This window comes from Daucus carota, chromosome 3 (assembly GCF_001625215.2).
Source record: "Daucus carota subsp. sativus chromosome 3, DH1 v3.0, whole genome shotgun sequence".
NCBI classification, from domain to species: domain Eukaryota; kingdom Viridiplantae; phylum Streptophyta; class Magnoliopsida; order Apiales; family Apiaceae; genus Daucus; species Daucus carota.
The window spans coordinates 55,431,181-55,444,492 of NC_030383.2; the positions used below are offsets into that span (position 1 = coordinate 55,431,181).

Below are 13,312 nucleotides of genomic sequence, written 5' to 3' on the forward strand. Positions count from 1 at the left end.
TTGGGTCGTTAAATTTCCTCAACCCGCCCAACCCGAACCGTGTACACCCCTACTTTAGAGGGAGCTGCTCTGTATTCGTGTTTGGGCCAGGCCCAATACAACATGTAGGCTTTTTTAGTTACATGAGCAAGTTGAACCGGTTGAGTCTCTCATTCCCTCTTAACCCAAAAATATATATATAGACAAACCTCTTTAAAAAAAATTAAGAAATTGGCTAGACTTGTTAGGGTCGGATTTTAAGAAATATAAATAAAGTATTGGAATTGAGAAAGAAAATTAGCTTAAGTGGACTTATTGATTTTTAATGTATAAAAAAAAGATAGTGGAGTAAAAGTAGTGTGAAAAAGGAGGAAAGGTGATAAAGTGATGGTACCATTGATTATTTTTCGTAAAATTTGAAATGTAAATAATTAGATGAGACATCAAGAGAACTGTAAACAAATGTACGGCATTGAAGGAATAACATTTAAACAATGACTTTGAGGCGTGCTATATATGTGAATATATATATATATATATATATATATATATATATATATATATATATATACTATACTATTAAAGCCGAAACATTAAAAGTTTGGTCGGTCGGTCGGTACTTGGGCCAAAATACGGGCCTATCTATATAACCAATTATTCTGGGCCTATTTATATAAATAATTATTTTTTTAATTTGGGTCAAAGTACGGGCCTATCTATATAACCAATTAATAATAATAATTTGAGCAGCTGAACCTGAACCCAGTCCACAGCCAAGAAGTGAAATCTGATTGTTTATCTGTTTATCATTCCCACGCTGAGATCTAAATATGGATCACTTGATTTCTAGAAGATGAAAGAAAAGGAATATACCAAATCATGGCACCTCTGCACTAACCAGAAAATAAAATAAGATCAAGCTTAAACACAAACAAGAGATTTCCAAAATATATATTACAACAAACAAGTGAGAAGAACATCATTTTGTAGGCTTCGAACTTGCCAGCCTACATTCAATCATCAGAATTATCTGAGCTCCAGCCTCCAGTTTCTGTCGGCCCACAACATAAGAAAAAGTATATAGACAAAACATAGCTAAGAATTTTAGGTGCTTACACATAGGATCATTAAGAAGGATTTATTACAATGTGATTCAGATTTGAATCGACTAGCATGGATATCAAAGGGAACAAATATGGCTAGGCTTTTCCGGCTATTGAAGACATTAAGATTTAAGCACATTCATCTGAATTTTTTACATCCTTATTGACTCTAATAGTCTTTGGTGACATAAAATTCATTGAATGAGTGATAAAGAATGAGCTGTGAGTTTACTAAACATATGAGCTGCAAGCAAAACATGACAGTACCTAGAAATATCATCGCTTACCATAATAATAGGGCTTACAAGTAAATGAAGCACATATTCCAGAGCCTGTATACAAAGACTGTCTCAAAAACCATGCCGCCAATATACAGAGGTAAGGACGTCGTAGAAGGCTGCACCACGCGGCATGGTTCTGAGACAGTCTCTGCATACAAAACCTGGTAGTCTAGTTGAGAATCACATCTTTCTCCGGCCTTTTATGTATATGTTATTTACTCGAGTTACTTGTATTATTAACTTACATTCATCTGACCACAAAATTTAAGAATAAAAAGCACATACAACTGGCTGAATCGAAATGGAAATTTCATTGTCAACTGGAACTTCGTTTTTTGTTTATAGTTAGAGTCTCCGGGACCTGGGTACAATGTTTATCAGCTGCAATTAGCATTTTTGTCTATAACTCCTATTGTTGGTACTAGTTATCAACTTATCATCAAATATAGATTATGGTTTTTAAGATGATTGTATCATTTTAGAACCTTTAGTTCACAGGTCCTAATCCGAGCAGAACAATATTGGAAGTTTCCTTGAGCAGCTAAACCTCATTCATATTTGTTCTTTTATTTAGTTGCCTAATTTTTGTTTGTATGATTCTATTAGAATATAATGGGCGTGTTTGACAAGTCATTTTTATCAAAAAAAATAATGACTTATTTCATAAATAAATTTCATATTTAGGTAATATTTTACAATATAATATATTTAATAAGTGTTTAACATTTATCATTTATAAAACTAAGTCACTTATATTCCAGAAAAATATATATTTGTATATTTGTTCTATTTACTTATTTCTGAAAAGTAAGACAAGTCAAGGTCATTATGATCATGATAAAAATATGTCCCGTCATTTGAAATTTTAGCACAAGCGGTCATTTAACATGATATTGAGTTTGTAACATCCCAGATTTTCAGAATTAGTTTATTAATTTAGAAATAAATTTTTGAATATTATTATTGGTTTTAGTTGATTTTTTTCTGATGAGATGAATGATCTGTGTAGTATGAGTATAATTTTGATGTGGAATTATAAGGTTTAAACAGATTATGCATTCTTCTTCTGTGATTTCGTATATTTTCACGACCCGGATTTTTCAAAAATTGTTTATTGTTATGAAAGTTATTTTCTTAGAAAGGAGGAATAAAATTTAATATTTTATTCCAGTTTGATAATTTTCAAAAATATTTGTATAAATTATTTTCCTTGTCATCGGGGTTAGGGGAAAATATCTGTTCATCGTGCAGTTATCTGTTACGAGATTTAATTGATTTATTTGTGTACGATTATGTCTGTGTGCATTTATTTCTGCTTTTGATATTATTATATTACTTTATTAAAATTTATTATCTTCTTAAATGGATATTATTTTTGTAAAAATACAAAGATAATTTGAAAACTTATTTTAATTGCTTGATGGTGATCATAAATATTTTTAGGAGTTTATAAAATATTAAGAATCTTATGTCTATATGGTCGGATTTTTAATTAGTTTCTGAAGCATCTAACTTCTAAATTTTGTATAAGTTTCGAAAATGCTCTGTAAATCCCGAAACTTTTATTTAATTAGTTTTATAATATTCATGGATTTGTAAAATTATTTTGGTGATTTTTCGGGAATGTTTTATTATGAATAGTATCTGTAAATAAGCTAATTGCGGGTATTAGCCAGGGATTGTTCTACAAAAAATAGGACACGCAGCAGCATGAGAGTGTGACACGTACCCCTATATTCCACCGCCTGTACTCCCTTTCTTCTTTCCTTTTCTTAATGTCATCACTTTTGAAACCTCAAGTCTCGGTCTCTCCTACCTCTCGTTCTCTCCCCAACTGAGTGTTCTTTTCCTCCTCCCTGCCTTTTTCATTCCTGCAGCTGTGTGATTAATTGGGGGAGAGTGAAATTAGGGTTTGTCCGTCTTCACTCAATCAAAGGTAATCAACTCTCGTTTTGATTAATTGTGATTCTTAAACTTGATTATATGCATAAGTGTCTGTATACTTGTGTATGTATGTATTTGTGTGGCTGTTCGTTTCGACTGGAGATGATGACAACACTGTTGGTGGAGGGCCGTGGTGGTGATGTGGTGGTGTATATATAGCTGTGTGTTATGTTCTTAAAATGGGTTTTTTTGTGTAATTTGAGTTGTGGTGTTAGAATTGAGGCAATTGTTGTCAAGCTTCGCAGCGGTAATGTCCTGTTTTGTAGCTTTGTTCTAGGACTATTAAGTTCAATTACTATGCTTAATTTCCCTGTGATTATATGCTCCTTGAAGTCTAGATTAAGTGCGAAAAAGAATCAAAGTTTCGTTAAATGAGCTAAAAGTTATGAATTAATTAGTGACTCTATGTCTAGATGACAAAATTCTGCTATGTGACATATGTGTGCACTGCCCTATTTTGACATGTGTATTCCAAACTGATATAAGATTAATTGGTGAATGGATTGATTTATATTGATGTCTCTTAAGGTATAAAATCAGTACCAAAAGGATTTAGGTTGATTGGATTAATAAGATTAAAGTTATGTTAGATTTTTAAGAGATATGCTACATGATTAGATGCTGAGTAATATGTTATGATTTTGATGTGTCTTGTATGCAAAGTCTGTACAACATAGAATAGAATTAAAATACTGAACCTCTGAGACTATATGCTATGTGGAATCAAGGATCTATGCCAAGTGGAATTAATCAATTTGGATTAGTAAATATTAAGATATGAATTTTTATGTGTACGGTGTTATTAGAGCCCTGCTGTGATGCTTTCTCTGCACCATGTTGAACTTCCAAAATTTATACTAAATTAATTATGTGTTGGAACTTGTTTGTTTGACCTCTGTAACTTAGCTATTCGAGTTCTATATGATTTCTATTCTCTGAGTTCCTTGATTTGGTGCTTGCTTCTATTTTATGGAAATTGATTAAGTCAAGTATGTCAAAACTATACTACACTGCCCTGTTTTACTAAATGATGCATTGTGTAAATCTTATAAATGATTAAATGGTGAATCTTTTTGTGTTGATTAGATAATTTCAAGTATGTCATTTCCTGTTTGTATTGTCTAGGAAAATTATGTAATCTAATGTGCTATAAGTTGGCAAAATTGAGAGGGCAGTTGCTGATTTGTATTAAGAAGTATGATTTGCCGTTTCATTACTTAATCACTTTTTGCATACTATATATGGTTAGAAAGATCTTGGAATGCTCTATCTTTTTTGTTTAATGTATCTATAAATGAGATTTCCGAATGCTAGTAAAATGCAAATCTCTTGGTGTCTGTCCAGCAGTTTATGGGCTTTATGAATTGTCGAGTTAGAATTATATGTATTGTTCTATGACTTGCATCTAGACTTAAAGTTGAATCATTGTTTGGCTGAGATATGTGAGTTATTGATGTGTGATTGTGTTTTAATTGATAATTGGTTCGGTACTTGTTGGTTTATTGAGTTGGATTGGGTTGGTTATTTGTTGAGTTGTATAGGGAGTTAGAAAACTGTTTTGTTAATAACTTTTGATCCGTAATTCAGAATCGAGTGAAACGAAAAAGAGGTTAAAGCTTAGAAACTCTAGTTTAATATAATGTAACAATATGATTGAGTTTCCAATGTGTATAAAGATTGTTGAAAATGCATAATGTGACTATACGTGATCTATTTGCTATATAGTGATGATTATATTAAATACGTATCCATTTGATTTGATAAACGATTTGGGAGACATAGCATCTTGTCTTGATTAATGTTGAATAAGAATATGTAGATTACAGGAATTTGAGTTGATTGATTGGTCGTTGGTTGAAATAGGCTGACAGATGGATAGTCCTATAAATAGACAAGACGCTGTCAGATTTTCAATAGGATTTATATGGTTATTGAGTTGTAGTATGCTACATGGAGTATGATGTGACTATATGATAAAGTCAAAGCATGAGTATATGTTAAGTGATACCTGATAAGTGCATAGAGATTATATAGGGTGATATGTGATTATGTGTTAAATGCTATCGATATAAGTGATATGTATATGCGATAGGTTATGATACCGAGTTTGATAAGTAAGATAAGAATTAATAGATTATTTAGTAATTATGGTAGTATTTTATTCTCGTAAAGGATTTGGACGAGGCGTATACGACCGAAGACGTTCAGAAAGTCAAACGGTGTTCCAAAGCGAATGATGAACGAATCGAGTAAGTGAAGCAGTGTGGCGAATAAAGTATAGCCAGAGATGGTCTAGATACTATGATATGCATAGGTTGTGAGTTGGAAAGATGAGATTAAGCTGTGTGTGGAAGCGGATTTAAGGCAAGTTTTCCTAAATACTTCCTCACATATATATATTGCATGTTCTGATTATTCTGTCCAGACTATGTTATTGCTTATACTGAAACCCTTCTCAAATAAACTCTTATTTCTGAGAATGAAACCCATGATTGTTTTCAACTTTCAAGTCTTTGAAAAGCCAAACACTCAAATACTCTCAATTTCTATTACAAGTATTCTGATCCATTCTTTCCAATCCTCAAGATTTTAAAAATATTAGCTTTACAAATTAATTCGAAGTTCAGACCGTCATTGAAGCATGGGTTGCTCAGTGATAGTTAGAACCTAGAATGAGTTGGGATCTTCTTGATTATTCAACCCGCCATTGTCATGCTGGTTTAGCAGGCTAAATTCAGTTGCTTAGCCGATAATGGAGGATACTGAATAGTTAGGAATTTCCTGAACTATGATTTATGAAAGGATGGACTGTGACTTATGAAAAGTTTATTATCAAAGTTTGATTTGAAATTATTCAGTTGTTGATGATGATTATGATTATGTTCTGTTAATTTACATTGGTTTCTTGAATTGAATTAGAGAATTGGATTATTGTTTTTATATAAACCTGTGGACCAGATTCGTGGTCAGACCAGATTCGTGGTCAATTATAGGCCAATGTGTGCCTTGGATCCAGTATAGAGAACAGGGCTGTGTGCCATGTTCGGGGTTAGTGCGTGACTGATCAGCAGCCTAACCTTTGGTTTTTAAGTAAAAATGTGATGAATCCAATTCGACAATTCTTCTGTAAGTTTGAAATTCTGATTTCAATTGCTGATAAGAATTGTGAAGTTTTCAATTGCATATCCTGAACTTGTGAACCCTGATAAAATATTTCAGGACTATTGTTGCTTATATACACTTGCTGAGCATTGTTGCTCACCCTTGCTATTCTTTTTTTTTACCATTTCAGAAAAGCTTAGAGATGAATTGCTTGATTGAGATTGCGAGTATGGCTAAGGCTAAGCGAGGAGTCAGAGTTATAGAATATCCAGAGGACAAGTGGAATATCCAGGGAGATTGTCAAGGTTGGTTCTAGATAGAATTGTATTGATGAGATTCAGTTGTAAGTCATAATTGGAATAGATTGACAGTGATTCTTCTTATCGAAGATGATCTGAGATTGTAAGATATTGTTTATTGATAGTGGTTGATTCTGATTTCAATACTGTAACCTGGATGCGATCCTGTTTTTAGGGGGTTAAAGTGTTTTCTTTTAAATCTTTTATTAAAGTCTTCAAGTTTTAAATGCTTTGATTTTTATTTTCTCCTCAAAAATACAGGTTTTCAAAAGTGTTTAAAAATGGGTTTTGTGTGGTGACGTCAGAATCCAGACCCCCGGATTCTCGGGCTGTCACAGTTGGTATCAGAGCAACAGGTTATAAGTTATTGAAATTAGAATATAGATTGTGGTTATAAGTTTTATAGAGAAAAAGTGTTCAGTGACCTCATATAGAGGTATTGTGAGACTGTCTGGGGATAGTCTAGAGAGGTAATCGGAATAGAATCTAGATAGTTAATTAAGTTGAGGGTACATGTTTAGATAGATCATGGTTCCTAAGTCTAGATACTTGGTTTCTAGTATGGGGACTGATTGAGATAGTGAATTGTGATAAGGGTCAGAGTCGGACCTAGTCAAAAGAGTATTAATAATGAATGATTAAGTTAAGAATGATAAAGATGCATGGTTTGGAGTATTCTGACCATGTTACATATTTGAAAGTGGTTTATCGTTTGAATTGAAATGTAGAAGAATGGATGTTGAATATGAGATATTGTGAATTAGAAAGAGAATTTTGTAGATAGATGTGATGTGAATGATAGAGAGTAGGTGGAATTGAGTCTAGTTATCAGAAGTAATATTGTGAGTGAGATAGAACGTTAGTCTTAACGACGACGCTTCAAGCTAACCGGCATTTCATCTGCTATCAAGATGAACCTGCTTCATTGCGAATGATAATGTCTACAAGGAAATCTTACGAGGCTATCACGAGTTAATGATGATCGATTATCGAGAACGTCGAGAAGAGGACATACATTGAACAACGATTTATGGAAGTAGAGCAGGAATTTGAGAAGACCTTGGCAATATCTTTCTTCAACAAAAGCTTATCTTAATTCTTTTCATCATCATTAAGTCCTTATTAGGATACCTTTTCTACAAAAAGTTTTGATAAATGAGATATTCTATTTCTCGAATGACGAGAAAACATTGGTATTGATTATTGATATTGGTATTGATTCTTGGTGTGTGATAAAAGTTATTGTGAGAAGACAATGATATTTCTTGATATTTCTTGAGATTCTTTGATATATATCTTGATTCTCTTGATATTCTTTGGTATTCTTTGATATTCCTTGGTATTACTTCCATCTGATTGGGATGAACAACCCTATGTATAGGGGACACAAGGTATACCTGTCTGTGTGATAGGAGTTGGATGGGACGCCATCACTTGTGTGTGTTGTACTTACAAGAAGGTTAACAACCTTTAGTAGTGTCTAATATGGGCACGCAACACTAAGTTCGTTTGATCATATTGATCTCTCAGTCACTCTCTTATTTAAACATGACCTATTTTGCAAACATCTTGTTCACATTCTAAATCTCAAGGATTGATTCTTGGGAAATGAATTCTGCAATTGTGAAAGATTGATTCTCCTATGTCTTTAAAGTTAAAGGTATGCCAAGGTCATTTAAAGGTGGGGAATGATATTACGAAGTTTTAGTTCTCTTCGCGGATTCTGAGGACAGAATCCTTATAAGGAGGGTAGAATGTAACATCCCAGATTTTCAGAATTAGTTTATTAATTTAGAAATAAATTTTTGAATATTATTATTGGTTTTAGTTGATTTTTTTCTGATGAGATGAATGATCTGTGTAGTATGAGTATAATTTTGATGTGGAATTATAAGGTTTAAACAGATTATGCATTCTTCTTCTGTGATTTCGTATATTTTCACGACCCGGATTTTTCAAAAATTGTTTATTGTTATGAAAGTTATTTTCTTAGAAAGGAGGAATAAAATTTAATATTTTATTCCAGTTTGATAATTTTCAAAAATATTTGTATAAATTATTTTCCTTGTCATCGGGGTTAGGGGAAAATATCTGTTCATCGTGCAGTTATCTGTTACGAGATTTAATTGATTTATTTGTGTACGATTATGTCTGTGTGCATTTATTTCTGCTTTTGATATTATTATATTACTTTATTAAAATTTATTATCTTCTTAAATGGATATTATTTTTGTAAAAATACAAAGATAATTTGAAAACTTATTTTAATTGCTTGATGGTGATCATAAATATTTTTAGGAGTTTATAAAATATTAAGAATCTTATGTCTATATGGTCGGATTTTTAATTAGTTTCTGAAGCATCTAACTTCTAAATTTTGTATAAGTTTCGAAAATGCTCTGTAAATCCCGAAACTTTTATTTAATTAGTTTTATAATATTCATGGATTTGTAAAATTATTTTGGTGATTTTTCGGGAATGTTTTATTATGAATAGTATCTGTAAATAAGCTAATTGCGGGTATTAGCCAGGGATTGTTCTACAAAAAATAGGACACGCAGCAGCATGAGAGTGTGACACGTACCCCTATATTCCACCGCCTGTACTCCCTTTCTTCTTTCCTTTTCTTAATGTCATCACTTTTGAAACCTCAAGTCTCGGTCTCTCCTACCTCTCGTTCTCTCCCCAACTGAGTGTTCTTTTCCTCCTCCCTGCCTTTTTCATTCCTGCAGCTGTGTGATTAATTGGGGGAGAGTGAAATTAGGGTTTGTCCGTCTTCACTCAATCAAAGGTAATCAACTCTCGTTTTGATTAATTGTGATTCTTAAACTTGATTATATGCATAAGTGTCTGTATACTTGTGTATGTATGTATTTGTGTGGCTGTTCGTTTCGACTGGAGATGATGACAACACTGTTGGTGGAGGGCCGTGGTGGTGATGTGGTGGTGTATATATAGCTGTGTGTTATGTTCTTAAAATGGGTTTTTTTGTGTAATTTGAGTTGTGGTGTTAGAATTGAGGCAATTGTTGTCAAGCTTCGCAGCGGTAATGTCCTGTTTTGTAGCTTTGTTCTAGGACTATTAAGTTCAATTACTATGCTTAATTTCCCTGTGATTATATGCTCCTTGAAGTCTAGATTAAGTGCGAAAAAGAATCAAAGTTTCGTTAAATGAGCTAAAAGTTATGAATTAATTAGTGACTCTATGTCTAGATGACAAAATTCTGCTATGTGACATATGTGTGCACTGCCCTATTTTGACATGTGTATTCCAAACTGATATAAGATTAATTGGTGAATGGATTGATTTATATTGATGTCTCTTAAGGTATAAAATCAGTACCAAAAGGATTTAGGTTGATTGGATTAATAAGATTAAAGTTATGTTAGATTTTTAAGAGATATGCTACATGATTAGATGCTGAGTAATATGTTATGATTTTGATGTGTCTTGTATGCAAAGTCTGTACAACATAGAATAGAATTAAAATACTGAACCTCTGAGACTATATGCTATGTGGAATCAAGGATCTATGCCAAGTGGAATTAATCAATTTGGATTAGTAAATATTAAGATATGAATTTTTATGTGTACGGTGTTATTAGAGCCCTGCTGTGATGCTTTCTCTGCACCATGTTGAACTTCCAAAATTTATACTAAATTAATTATGTGTTGGAACTTGTTTGTTTGACCTCTGTAACTTAGCTATTCGAGTTCTATATGATTTCTATTCTCTGAGTTCCTTGATTTGGTGCTTGCTTCTATTTTATGGAAATTGATTAAGTCAAGTATGTCAAAACTATACTACACTGCCCTGTTTTACTAAATGATGCATTGTGTAAATCTTATAAATGATTAAATGGTGAATCTTTTTGTGTTGATTAGATAATTTCAAGTATGTCATTTCCTGTTTGTATTGTCTAGGAAAATTATGTAATCTAATGTGCTATAAGTTGGCAAAATTGAGAGGGCAGTTGCTGATTTGTATTAAGAAGTATGATTTGCCGTTTCATTACTTAATCACTTTTTGCATACTATATATGGTTAGAAAGATCTTGGAATGCTCTATCTTTTTTTGTTTAATGTATCTATAAATGAGATTTCCGAATGCTAGTAAAATGCAAATCTCTTGGTGTCTGTCCAGCAGTTTATGGGCTTTATGAATTGTCGAGTTAGAATTATATGTATTGTTCTATGACTTGCATCTAGACTTAAAGTTGAATCATTGTTTGGCTGAGATATGTGAGTTATTGATGTGTGATTGTGTTTTAATTGATAATTGGTTCGGTACTTGTTGGTTTATTGAGTTGGATTGGGTTGGTTATTTGTTGAGTTGTATAGGGAGTTAGAAAACTGTTTTGTTAATAACTTTTGATCCGTAATTCAGAATCGAGTGAAACGAAAAAGAGGTTAAAGCTTAGAAACTCTAGTTTAATATAATGTAACAATATGATTGAGTTTCCAATGTGTATAAAGATTGTTGAAAATGCATAATGTGACTATACGTGATCTATTTGCTATATAGTGATGATTATATTAAATACGTATCCATTTGATTTGATAAACGATTTGGGAGACATAGCATCTTGTCTTGATTAATGTTGAATAAGAATATGTAGATTACAGGAATTTGAGTTGATTGATTGGTCGTTGGTTGAAATAGGCTGACAGATGGATAGTCCTATAAATAGACAAGACGCTGTCAGATTTTCAATAGGATTTATATGGTTATTGAGTTGTAGTATGCTACATGGAGTATGATGTGACTATATGATAAAGTCAAAGCATGAGTATATGTTAAGTGATACCTGATAAGTGCATAGAGATTATATAGGGTGATATGTGATTATGTGTTAAATGCTATCGATATAAGTGATATGTATATGCGATAGGTTATGATACCGAGTTTGATAAGTAAGATAAGAATTAATAGATTATTTAGTAATTATGGTAGTATTTTATTCTCGTAAAGGATTTGGACGAGGCGTATACGACCGAAGACGTTCAGAAAGTCAAACGGTGTTCCAAAGCGAATGAGGAACGAATCGAGTAAGTGAAGCAGTGTGGCGAATAAAGTATAGCCAGAGATGGTCTAGATACTATGATATGCATAGGTTGTGAGTTGGAAAGATGAGATTAAGCTGTGTGTGGAAGCGGATTTAAGGCAAGTTTTCCTAAATACTTCCTCACATATATATATTGCATGTTCTGATTATTCTGTCCAGACTATGTTATTGCTTATACTGAAACCCTTCTCAAATAAACTCTTATTTCTGAGAATGAAACCCATGATTGTTTTCAACTTTCAAGTCTTTGAAAAGCCAAACACTCAAATACTCTCAATTTCTATTACAAGTATTCTGATCCATTCTTTCCAATCCTCAAGATTTTAAAAATATTAGCTTTACAAATTAATTCGAAGTTCAGACCGTCATTGAAGCATGGGTTGCTCAGTGATAGTTAGAACCTAGAATGAGTTGGGATCTTCTTGATTATTCAACCCGCCATTGTCATGCTGGTTTAGCAGGCTAAATTCAGTTGCTTAGCCGATAATGGAGGATACTGAATAGTTAGGAATTTCCTGAACTATGATTTATTAAAAGACAGACTGTGGTTTATGAAATGTTGATCCTCAAAAGTTGGTTTGGAATATTTCTGTTATTGATAATGATTATGATTCTGTTCTGTTGATTAAATTGTCTATTGATTTATATTGTTAGAATTGGATTAGTTTTTATAAAATATGTGGACCAGATTCGTGGTCAGACCAGATTCGTGGTCAATTATAGGCCAATGTGTGCCTTGGATCCAGTATAGAGAACAGGGCTGTGTGCCATGTTCGGGGTTAGTGCGTGACTGATCAGCAGCCTAACCTTTGGTTTTTAAGTAAAAATGTGATGAATCCAATTCGACAATTCTTCTGTAAGTTTGAAATTCTGATTTCAATTGCTGATAAGAATTGTGAAGTTTTCAATTGCATATCCTGAACTTGTGAACCCTGATAAAATATTTCAGGACTATTGTTGCTTATATACACTTGCTGAGCATTGTTGCTCACCCTTGCTATTCTTTTTTTTTACCATTTCAGAAAAGCTTAGAGATGAATTGCTTGATTGAGATTGCGAGTATGGCTAAGGCTAAGCGAGGAGTCAGAGTTATAGAATATCCAGAGGACAAGTGGAATATCCAGGGAGATTGTCAAGGTTGGTTCTAGATAGAATTGTATTGATGAGATTCAGTTGTAAGTCATAATTGGAATAGATTGACAGTGATTCTTCTTATCGAAGATGATCTGAGATTGTAAGATATTGTTTATTGATAGTGGTTGATTCTGATTTCAATACTGTAACCTGGATGCGATCCTGTTTTTAGGGGGTTAAAGTGTTTTCTTTTAAATCTTTTATTAAAGTCTTCAAGTTTTAAATGCTTTGATTTTTATTTTCTCCTCAAAAATACAGGTTTTCAAAAGTGTTTAAAAATGGGTTTTGTGTGGTGACGTCAGAATCCAGACCCCCGGATTCTCGGGCTGTCACAGTTAGTCTTGGGGGAGAATCGCCTAAGCAATCATTTCAGGAAAATGCCATTTTTCTTCAAAAATCATGAA

General features: G+C 32.7%; 1 long non-coding RNA gene across 1 annotated transcript; it reads left to right on the forward strand.

The window, feature by feature from the left end:
* The first annotated feature begins 2,317 nt into the window (after window positions 1-2,317).
* On the forward strand, window positions 2,318-13,109 carry LOC135151327 (uncharacterized). Its single transcript, XR_010290112.1, has 5 exons — window positions 2,318-3,299; window positions 5,480-5,671; window positions 6,600-9,499; window positions 11,681-11,872; window positions 12,797-13,109. It is a non-coding gene; the product is annotated as an uncharacterized LOC135151327 (long non-coding RNA).
* Window positions 13,110-13,312: the final 203 nt, after the last annotated feature.